The following is a 12419-nucleotide window of genomic DNA, read 5'->3' as shown; positions in this document are numbered from 1 at the left end:
CCGTGGTCTGTGATTCTCACTTTTCACTACTGTTCTTATGAAAGACAGGCAGAGAGGGGACTTCCTTCTGATTTCTAGGACCAGACAAGTGCCGGGTACATGTGGAGGGCCTCAGTAACTGAGGCCCATCATCTTTGGATAATGAATACTAGAAACAGCCTCTCAAGCAAGTGGAAAGAGTTAAGGAGCCCATGCACTTTTCATCATCCCTCAGAAACTGCTTTGAACCTTGCAACTAAGTGGGACAAAACAAAAGGGAACCAGTCTGTATAACAATAAGGGAATTCTGAAATTCTAAAGCCAAAAAAAAAGCAATGGGATCTTTCAGAACATCAACTGGAAGCCCACACAACAAGACCAGAAAGGGCACAGAAACACTGGCCTTGCCAGGTAGAGTCCAGTAATAACCCTGAAAAATTAAGCCCCAACTTGTCCTTGCTGCCAGCACCACTTTTCACATGCAAGAGAATGTGTAAAACATTTAGGGGAATGCTTCATTCTCTTCCTTCGAGTTTCACAGGAAACCCCTTTTCACCAAAATCAGACTTTCTGTCTTTTACCCTCTCTCTTCCTTGATAACCAGCCCAGGGATCCCTTTACTGACCCTCTTGGAGAAAATTCTTAATCAGTTTTCCATTATGAGAACTTTGCTCCTAAAGGTTTAGCACAGATTTAGACTTTGGAAATACTATAATCAGAGACTAGAGTCTGGCAAAGAGGGAGATCCTGCAAAGGTGAGAAAGATGAAAAGAGAAATGAACGTTGGTGCAAAATTTTTCTCATCATGTTGTCCTAGTTAATCTTTGCCTTCTTGCAAGAGTTCCTCCAGGTACCCCCAGCAAACTGGATCTCTGTCCTACACTAGATTTTTGAAATAGTAATTCTGTCCAGCAGCATACCCCCACAGTCGTATGGGCACTAAACATCTCAGGCTTGAGTTGACAAGCCCTTTTTCAGAGCAAATTTCTTGTCTCAATGAAGTGGGGATCACTTAACCTGGGAGACCCCCAGTATCTTCCTTCTGCATTTACAGCCCTCTTCACCAGAGAGAGTCTGGCCACAGGCAAGACTATTTCATGTCAGAGTTTACTTCAAGATGGTGAGTCTTGTGACTGGCAGTTTCCCCAGCTCCATCGACTCCCTTCCTCCTCTGTTAAATCTGGGAGGGTGCCTGGTGCCAGAGGTGAAACAATTCTCCCATGATTCTTGAGTCTACTAAGTCAAGAAACCAAGAGTCAAGACCTGAATCTGTCTTTCCTTTCCCAAGATCCCCCCAACCCTACTTCAGATTTGTCATTATCAGCTGTGGTTCTCTACCATCTACCATGAAAAGTTCACTTTCATGGAAAGAGAAAAGGAAAGAGAGGGGAACTTGTGTTTCTCAAATTCTTGGCACTGCCTTCAAAGTGCTGCACTTCCAAGCCTGAGCATGTTTTGCAGACAAGTCAGTCTCCCCCAGCTCCTGGGCCCAGGCTCCTGCAGTAGCTGTGTGCCTGTTTGCGTGTTGTGTGTTGGGCCAGGGTTAAGAAAGAGGAATTGCACCTGCTTTTCCAAAAAGCCCCAGAAGTGTCCATGCGACTTATCTGTCGTCCCCATCAGGCCTGTCAGGAACTGTGATGGAGCCATGAAGTTCAAGTCTCCTTCCCTTTCTAGAAGACTTTCCTGAATATCAAAAATTTCATCTCTTCTATGGATCCCATTAAGGCACCCTCCTCCTGTTCTCTACCCACCTCAACCCCTCCTCTCCTGCTTCCCTTTTCTGAGTCTGTCCCTGGGGATTAAAGTACTCTGCGAGACTCTTAAACTCAGTTTCTTCACAATCCACTTCAACCTCCATGGTTACTCCCAAGAGTCTCCCTCATTTTTGCCCACCTGTTCCCTGCCCAGGTCATGGCATTTGCCTTAAAATAGTTACCCTCTAATTTGAGGGGAAATCAACCTCCCACAAACTTCCTCAAGAGGCTTAGAAACCCTGGATCTGGTCCTACTTGTGGTAAGCACAAATTGTGGTTTATAACTCTTTATTTTTACAAACTCTGTATTTTTTTTTTATATTAACTCAATTTCTACATTGATACCATATTCTTCCAAAGTGTTAGAAATTTAGTCTCCATCATTTTAGAATCCGCCTTGCTTCCCCAGGGTCGTGTTTAAATTCTAAGGAGGCCTCAGACAGTGTCTAACATGTTTAGTCCTCATATGAAGCCATGAAGTATCTGTTCTTTATTCTTTTGTGCCCCCCTTGGGCCCAATGGCTCTCTCCCCAGCTGCCATGGCACTTGCTGGGGCACAGGAACCCCTTGTTTTTTGGGTATCACTCGATGACTCAGAAACTTCTGCAAAGCTGTGCAGTCTCTGAAGACTGGCTGTCTCACCATCTCCCCTGGAATTGTCCAAACAGCAGGGCACTCAGCCCTTCCTCCAGCACGCTTCACCACCTCTGCTCTCCTCCCTTCCCTAAGCAGTCCCTTCCATTCCCCCAATCCAAGGGAATCTTCCTCTAGTCCAACAGAAAACTTTCCTCAAACCTTATTCTACCAAATCCTATCTGTATCCCAAATCTTCTGGGTTCTTTCCAGGGCTCAGATTTTAGAAACCAAAGCTCCTACTTCCTCTTTTTCTTTGATACTTGTCATATCCCTCCCTTTGGGCAATGACTCTAGAGGACTTAATCAGGTAAGACAGTACAGGAAAAGGAGAGAATAAAAGCAAGGGCGAATGAGAGAAAAACATCTGTTAATATTTTTAAATGCCATCACATTTGTATCTGCTTTTATTAATACTTGATTTAGAACTGTCTTGTTCTTTAATCTCAGGAGATATTAATTGAAAGATGCCTTCCCTTCAGGCTCTTTTCCTGGTTCTCAGACCATGAGCCTTGCTCTTTGCTTACACCCAGCCTGGAAGTCTTTTATACCTTCACCAAGAAGCCTGTGCCCATTTTGATAGCAAACACCTCTCTCTCTATTATTACACCAAGGCATTCTTCTGCCTATAGCTCCTGGACCACTTCACATTTCATTAGGTGCTCCATCAGGAAGGGAAGAAGTGGAGTAGCTCAGAATGACTGCCTTCATTTGCTGATTTCTTTGTTTTGCACCAGAAAGCATTTCTGCATCTCAGTTGGCTATTCAAGAGAAACCCCTCCTGTCAATTCCAATTCCACTCCATTTACTGGCAAACAGTTGAATGAGCTGTTTAAGTGGGGTTGTTATGAAAAGAAACGAATTTGAATTTGCATTTCATTTTCTTTCAATTATTTATTGGTTGGGGTAACCCATATCTTGACTTTTCCCCTCTACCCTCCAGAATCATCAAGAGAAAGTAGTAGGAAAAGTAGCTCAGCACTTTTTGCAAGGCCTGATGGTGATTACTGCTTACAGTGCTGAACTGATCTTCATTAAGGACAAGAGCCCTGGCTTCTTACGATAGCCTTCAGACCTGTGAAGGTCTCTGGGCCTAGGGGCACCACTGTATGGAGCTAGAAGAGACCAAGCGTGATTTAAGAGGCCCCACCATATACCAGGAGTTCTACCCTCATGAAATCCCAAGTATCAAAGTCACTTTTTCGGCTGTTTTCAGAAAAAGTCTTAATTATTCACTATTTGAGTGATTCTTTGGGGGGGTTGTTGCAGGCTCCTTAAAGGTCACTGTTAGAATGTACATTTGTGGCCTGCCTGCCATGGGGCATCTCCCGTAATTTTCTCTCATCAGCTTAACTAACCGTCACCTAGGAAGGCTCAGAGAATCTAGCCTGCAAAGGAAACTTTTTGTAAAGAACCTCTGGACTATACCAGAACAGTGAAAGGATAGAGGTTGACTATCCATTATTCAGTCACCTGACTATTAAGTTCATGCACAGATTCTAGGAGAATGTACAAAATAGGTCCATCTTTAGAAAACAAAGTGTCTGTCTCCTCAATTAAACCTAAGATGCTAAGCACAAAGCGATCAAGGTAGTCACCCTCTCATTCCAGGACTGGACTTTGTTACCAAACCCATATTGTTAAGCCAGTCCTCTCTCCATTTACTCCATTCTTATAACACTTATTTCCACCTAAGTTTACGCAGTTGTTTTAGTGATTTTCTTACGCTTTTTTTTTTTTATTAAAGAAGGGCTGTATTAGAAAATGAGGGTGGTATATCTCTAAAAAACAAATAGAAGGTTATAAAGAACTGACGTGGTATCTAAAAGTAGATTACAGAACAAAAGCCTAGAGACAATGAACATAAAATTAAAGGGCAGCATTTGGAAGTCCTTTAATTGCATGGTAATTGGGAGTCAAAGCAGAATCTATTTAGAATCCACAAGGCCTATTAGGAGTCCAGAGGACCAATAGCAAGTTAACCAAAATTAGGAAAAGAAATCAGACTTTAATTGTAAACAGAAGACTAATCATTAGCTGTTCTGTTTCCCTGGAGTAGGTCATGGATATCTGCCTGACATTTTACATTTTACTTTAAGTACAAAAAAAAAAATTACACAAGTAGCCTCATTAGTAGGTTTTTCTGTGTTAGGAGTCATCAGAAATCCAGCTCAAGTCCAAGATTAGAAAACATCTTCTCAGTTCCTCCACAATAGCACACTCCTTAAATTGTCTCGTACCCACCCCAGGTCTGCAGGTGGACAGGGGAATCCACTTTGCATATGTGCGTGACAGCTCACCTGTGGTTTCATGCCAAATCACCACCTGATATGCAGACCAACTCCATGTACATTGAAAATATACTCTGTCAACCCAAAGACAGTTATAAATGTGTCTCACTGCTAAAAAGCAAAGAACCCTCTTTAATAGCTGCCAGGTTCATATAATACAGGACTTCCTGGTGGCTCAGATGGTAAAGAATTTGCCTACAATGCAGGAGACCTGTGTTCAGTCTCTGGGTCAGGAAGGTCCCCTGTAGAAGGCAATGGCAACCCACTCCAGTATTCTTGCCTGGAGAATTCCATGGACAGAGGAACCTGGTGGGCTACAGTTCATGGGGTCGCAGAGTCGGACACCACTGAGTGACTAAGTACAGCACAGCATAGTTCATTAGAGCAACCTGCTGTTGAGTTAGAAATGAAGTTATGACATTGTTGAAATAGCAGATTATGCTGGAAATTACCAACTACTGGTATATGGAAAACAGGGTCTTCCCTGGTGGCTCAGCAGTAAAGAATCCACCTGCAATGCAGGAGATGCAGGAGATGTAGGTTTGATTCCTGGGTCAGGAAGATCCCCTGTAGATGGGCATGACAACCCACTCCAGTATTCTTGCCAGGAAAGTCCTGTGGACAGAGGAGCCTGGCGGCTACAGTCCATGGGGTGGGGTGGTGGGGAGGCCGGTCATAAAGAGTTGGACACAACTGAAGTGACTGAGCATGCATGTGTGCAATATATGGAAAACTACCCCAATGTCTTGACCTTATTTGGTTTTACTTTAATATTCTACTGCTCCTTTGTCAGATCCATATACTAATCCACTCTGTATAGGTTCTAGGAACATTTCTATGGTGTTAAAAAAAAAATAGAACTTTTTTTTAATTTTAGTTTTTAATTAATTAAATTAATAAATAAAATTAATTAAACTTTTTAATTTTAGTGTTTCTTAAGTTTCTCAAGGGGTCCCACAAAATTCATATCCCAAGGATTTTGTGTTACATAGTTTAAAAACAGAAAAGGCAATGGCAACCCACTCCAGTACTCTTGCCTGGAAACTCTCATGGACGGAGGAGCCTGGTGGGCTGCAGCCCATGGGGTCGCTAAGATTCGGACACAACTGAGCAACTTCACTTTCACTTTTCTCTTTCATGCATTGGAGAAGGAAATGGCAACCCACTCCAGTGTTCTTGCCTGGAGAATCCCAGGGACGGGGAGCCTGGTGGGCTGCCGTCTATGGAGTCGCACAGAGTCGGACATGACTGAAGCAACTTAGCAGCAGCAGCAGTTTTAAAAAGTCTGAATTAAGTCTTTCATTTAATAATCACCTCTTGGGTATAAGGTATCATGATGGGCACTGGAAAGACTACAAAAATGTATAAAGTGGCATAGGACTAATATAAGAAAACAACACCACAGGAGCTCAAAGGAAGAGAGATGGTTTCCAGCGAAATGATCAGGAAAGACTTCATGGACGTGATAGAACAGCAACTAGACTGAGAAGAGTGAAAAGAGCTCCGTTCGATAGCTGAGCAGATACTCCATTCATTTATTTAGTGGCTATTTCTTGAGCCATAACCTGTGCTGACAATGTCATGAATGACAGGGCAGAGGCAGATACACTCAAGAATGTTGGCATAACTACTAGCAGACTGGCTAATGAGGGCTGTGATGAGAGGCTGTCTCAACTGACTGGACTTGAAGTGACTCATGACGGGCCCTGAGTGCCAGCCTGAGGAGTCTGGGCTTCACTTCTGAACAATATGGAGCCATCAGATAATGACAATCAAGTAATCTAACCTTCTGATTAAGTTTATAACTGGGAGAGGAACCATAGTCTCAGGTTTAACTTAGGTAGAGAGAGGAGTCAAGGAAAGAAGGAAGAGGCTGCTAGAGATGTTTCTGGACATGAAGACATCAGAACTATTGTTACCGACTTGGAAGTCATGTGGAGATGGTGTTTAAAGCCACCAATTTGCAAGAGATTATCTCGGGAGGACAACTGTGTAGACTAAAGTGACAAGAAAAGATGATTAAAGAGACCACACCGGAAAACAGGAAATAGAAGGAGTGGACAGTGGTTAGAAAGAGGAGAAGTAGGGGGAAATGGTGTCTTGGGCATCCAGAAAGCAGAGTCTCATCAAACAGGGAGCGAACAATCCATCTTATGCTACAGAGAGGTCACCTAGGATAGAAACTGGAAATGAGCAATTGCGAGTACTTGATAAACCATATGTGAGCAGCTTTGCAGTTTTGTGGGAGCTGAAGTGAGAATATTATGAATTTTGAAGAGTGGGTGAAAGGGAGGAAGAGATAAAAACCAGGCAGAATACTCGTTGAAGAAATAGGGCTATATAATGGGCTCCAAAATCACTGCAGATGGTGACTGCAGCCATGAAATTAAAAGACGCTTACTCCTTGGAAGGAAAGTTATGACCAACCTAGATAGCATATTCAAAAGCAGAGACATCACTTTGCCAACAAAGGTTCGCCTAGTCAAGGCTATGGTTTTTCCAGTGGTCATGTATGGATGTGAGAGTTAGACTGTGAAGAAATCTGAATGCTGAAAAATTGATGCTTTTGAACTGTGGTGTTGGAGAAGACTCTTGAGAGTCCCTTGGACTGCAAGGAGATCCAACCAGTCCATTCTAAAGGAGATCAGTCCTGGGTGTTCTTTGGAAGGAATGATGCTAAAGCTGAAACTCCAGTACTTTTGCCATCTCATACAAAGAGTTGACTCATTGGAAAAGACTCTGATGCTAGGAGGGATTGGGGGCAGGAGGAAAAGGGGACGACAGAGGATGAGATGGCTAGATGACATCACTGACTCGATGGACGTGAGTTTGAGTGAACTCCAGGAGTTGGTGATGGACAGGGATGCCTGGCGTGCTGCAACTCATGGGGTCGCAAAGAGTTGGACACGACTGAGCAACTGAACTAAACTGAACTGAACTGAATGGGCTCTTGTGAGAGACAGCAGTATCTTGGCCAAGGAAAGAATTATTTAAGATAAGGGAGATCTGGGAGCATTTATGTGTTTTCGGGAAGAAGCCAGAGAAAGAGAAAAACTAAAGATACAGGGAAAATCAAATCAACTGGTACAGTAAGAATGTATTGATAAAATCTAGGAAATATTTTAGAAGAAGCAATAAGAGAGCAAATGCCATGGTTTTTCCAGGACCACTGATACCCACCACCCCAGAGTCAGGCACAACATCAACACATTGAGAAAAAAAAAGACTAAAGAGAAAAAAATGAAAAATTCCAATCAGGGCCAGGGGCCTAAGACATGAAACACAGTTGTGCAACATTTGTGATAAGAATCCTCACCCAGGGGGCCCTGAAGAACGTTCTAGGATGACATCTCTGTACACGCCTTTTGCAGGCATCCCTTGAAAAGGGATTTCCCAGCTGGGGTTGGATGGATTTAGCCAAGTCTGTGGAAATGACAAGAAGTAAGAGGAAGGTGCCTTTCTTTATCCCAGAAAAGCAATACAGGGTAGGCTGCCTTGGTTTACCTACTCTTGGACAAAGTGGTATAATTCTTGATGGTATTTTAATTAAGCAGAGGAGAATTAGAGTGAGCAAGTAAAATTTAGCACATTGCCTAAATGACTTTCAGTAAATTCCTCAAAAAGTAACCCCAAATATCTCACAGAGAGATGCAGCAAGTTTACTGTTGAATTTCTAGGGTGAAGACTTTGAGAAAAACACAGGTCCCTACAAAATCTCCAGTTGTTCCCACTTTCCAAAGGGCATCTTCCTACTGACCACCAAGCAAGGTTATGTTGTAAGAGACTCAGGCTGAGGAGGGGCCTGCAGAGAGGGCTACAAGCGCTCCAAATTATCCCAGGGACTCCTGGTCTTGCCTATTAGAAGGTTAACCCCAATTCCTGCAAATGAGCCAGATTTGAAAACAGGTGTTTAGGAGCAGAAGCAGCCCCAATGCCACGGCTCACAAAGCAGCCGGGCAAGTAGCAAGTTCAGCGCACCGTTCAAGGATAATAGGTTTACCGAGTGAAATAAAGGCTAAACTGGGGATAGGGAGAGCATTTTACCCTGTTTGACCTCTTAGGAAAGTTACCCAGGGTGTCCTGGGCGGGAGCAGAGCAGATAGGAGGAAAATGCAGACATGGCGCTCCCTTCACCTTCCCATAAGAGTTGGTGGCCCTTGTTACGGAACTGAAATAGAAAAAGCAAATGTTTCCCATCACTTTTGAAGTGATTTTACTTGTCATTATTTTATGTATTGTGGTGTATGCATGCTAAGTGCTTCAGTCGCGTCTGACTCTTTGTGACTGTATCAACTGTAGCCTGCCAGGCTCCTCTGTTCATGGGGATTCTCCAAACAAGAATACTGGAGTGGGTTGCCATACCCTCCTCCAGGGAATCTTCCTGACCCAGGGATCAAACCAGCGTCTCTTACGTCTCCTGCATTGGCAGGCCAGTTCTTTACCACTAGAGCCACAGGGGAAGCCCTTTTAAATACTGGAGTAGGTCAATACTTGTCAAGCTCTCCTGCCTGGTCCACTATCAGGACACACGGAGCTCACAAACACCACAGGGGCAGCAGCATCCTCTCCCAATCTCTCTCAGCCCACATCTCTAAGGCCATCTTATGTCCCCCACAGACCACAGCTACACAGGGATTCCCCCCAAAATCCTGACAGCTCGTCTCAACCAGAGGCTAGGAAGGAAGGATGTGAGAGGAATATATCACAGCTTTGGAGGTCTAAAGTTCCCACATTGCATGGCATTGTTTATTTCAGCAACCCCACATTTCTGCTTTTAAAAAATTAAGTCAATCTGTCTATGGAAAGAGAAAATTATATGGATTGTTAATTCTGTTTACGCCTTTTTGCATAAAGATCATTGAGTTTTCAGACCACTGGTCTTGCACATACATATACACATCACGTTTTAGCAGCCTGCATGTGCTTCTTTGCAAATGTTAATGTCTCTTTGTTAATGGGCATTCTTGTAGTGGGTGTACATATATATACGCACCGTATACAATTTTTGAGCCATTTTTGCCTTACTTCCCATTGTTTTCTAAACTAGTGTTTTCCCTACTTGCAAATGGAATAGTTGTTTATTTTAGAAAGTAAAGGAAAGCACAAAGGAGAAAATAAAAATCATTTATAAGCCCCTGCCCAAGAATAAACACTCTCATTTTGGTGCATATACTTCTAATCTGGTTTTCTATGCATACATACACTTTTTTTTCCTCCAAAATAGTATTATACTATGTATACTATTTTATAAAGAGGTTTTTTTCACCTAACATGTAACACATATTTTTCTATGTATTAAATGTTTTTAAAGCATAATTTTCAAGAGTTGCCTAATACACCATACTATGCATATACCTAAGGTTATTCAACCATCTCCTACTGTTGGATATTTAAGTTATTGCCAATATTTTGCTGCTGCTGCTAAGTCACTTCAGTCATGTCCGACTCTGTGCAACCCTATAGACGGCAGCCCACCAGGCTCCACCGTCCCTGGGATTCTCCAGGCAAGAACACTGGAGTGGGTTGCCATTTCCTTCTCCAATGCGTGAAAGTGAAAAGTGAAAGGGAAGTTGCTCAGTTGTGTCTGACTCTTAGCGACCCCATAGACTGCAGCTCACCAGGCTCCTCCGTCCATGGGATTTTCCAGGCAAGAGTGCTGGAGTAGGGAGCCATTGCTTTCTCTGAATATTTTGCTACTATTAGCCAAATTATGTTGAATATCCTCTCATCCTTGCTTAAATCTAAAATTATTTCCTAAGGGTAAAATTTTATAAATTGAGTTGCTTAATCATTGGGATTAGGCAATTATTAAGGCTTTCTATATATTGTAAAATAGCTTCTCAAAGAGATTACATCAACTTACTTTCCTACCAGTGGGGTATAAAGTGTATTTCCCCCCATTTTTCAACACTAGATTGCCCACTACTTTGACCTTCTGTCTTCCTGGGATAGAACTTGTTCTGACCATTGTCTCTAAACCAGTAAATGAATGGCCTTAGACCTGTCAGGCAAAACTGGCCATCAACATAATAAATCTGATGACCAAACACTGTTTCAAGGTGTCTCTCATCCTCTCACTTTCTATGGCTAATCTGTCCTTTTTCATCCACACAAAAGGTTTCTGATCATCTATCTAAATGCTCTTAAGTAAAAATAAAGGCAATTTCGAACAGTTGGGGATAGAGATTCCAAATATGATTCTATAAAATGTAATGAGGTTTTGAATTGTAAAACTCTCAGTTGAGGGGAGAGTTCTCGGCAACGACTGTGATACTAACAGGAAGATCTAAAAAGTAAACAGCTCAGATCCCTGAATGGACCTCTGAGGAATGAACGCTGGGTAAAAGCTAGCAGGAGTGAACGGAACAATATCAGAGTAAATAGACTGTACCGATTCCAAGAGATAAGATTGATGAAATCCAGTGTGGCGCTAATATATCCCACCCACATGGTTATATAAATAGGACTGTGGAACAGAGCTTATGGAAATGTGTGCCCTAGGAAAAAAAAAAGAAAGGAAAAAAAGTACTGGCTGTGTCAGGTCACGGCAGTGGGCTTGCTTTGTGTAATGAACAAACCGTCTCCCCAAAGAATCCTCCTGAAGCTAGATCTTCAGCCTGGCAGGTAATATAAAAGCTGGATGTATTGAAAATAATTTCCTTTAACTCATAATGCTAGTACATATGAAGTTATGATCTACATCCAATTTCTCATCTCAAACAGTTCGGAACTCAGTAATTAGTCTGAAAGGTGACTTCTAGAAATGTTTGACAGAGAAACACATTATTTCTGTGGGTGGCTGCCACCTGGCCTCCATGTCTACCAAAGTAGTAAATGAGTCCCAGAATGCTTAGGAAAGCTGACACGCTGAACTAATCTTTAATTTATTGATTTGCTACCTCACTGCAAAAAAGTAGGATATCAATAAACGGCTTTAGTTAAGAAGTTAAGGTCCAAGAAGAAACGGTGAGGGTTTGCCGGAATACACGGAGTACAACAAGGTTTATAGAAAATGAAAGCAAGGGCTTCTGGGAAAAAATTGATGTCTGGTAAGGACACCAGAGTATCAAACAATATAAACTTTAAGATCAACAACTTGAAGATCTATTTTATTATAGATCCTTCCTTTTTTTGCTGTCTTCTTATTTGTACAAAATAAAAAGCAACAATAAACTGGAAGTTTTCAGATGAACTAATCTAGAAAGAGTAAGTGGAATGAATAATTTAGAACTCTAGATCCAGCCAAATATGACTTTGTAACTTATGACTTTATGCTTAATTATAATGATCAATTAAAGAAATCTCTGTATGAAAATTAAAAATAGGGAATCCTAAAATGATAAAACTAAAAAGGAAAGTAAAAGAGAAAAGGCAATGATGTAAAATTAAAATAATCCTTAATTCTGAAGATGAAAATGGTCCCTGAACATATTTAAATTACTTCTTGCTCTTGTAGTCTTATATTACACTTTCATAAGAAGAAATTGTAAAATTTTCCTTTATACCAAGGGAAAATGTTGTTGGAACATATTTTCTTGGTATCTATAATATGACATATTAATAATTTAGAGATGTGCAAAATTATTTCTTTTTAATAAACACAGAAATTTGATTTTGAATAAAATTTTAGACAGATTTTATGTGTATGGTATAATTTTTGAGAAGTTTTGATTAATGAAAAGCAGACTGACTCATGATGTCATACCTCAACATAGATAAGAAAATTTTTTATATTCATTTCCAACATTTTTTATTAACATTT

Source organism: Bos javanicus, chromosome 24, assembly GCF_032452875.1.
Source record: "Bos javanicus breed banteng chromosome 24, ARS-OSU_banteng_1.0, whole genome shotgun sequence".
Classification (NCBI taxonomy): domain Eukaryota; kingdom Metazoa; phylum Chordata; class Mammalia; order Artiodactyla; family Bovidae; genus Bos; species Bos javanicus.
Note: the sequence above shows the minus strand (reverse complement) of the source record.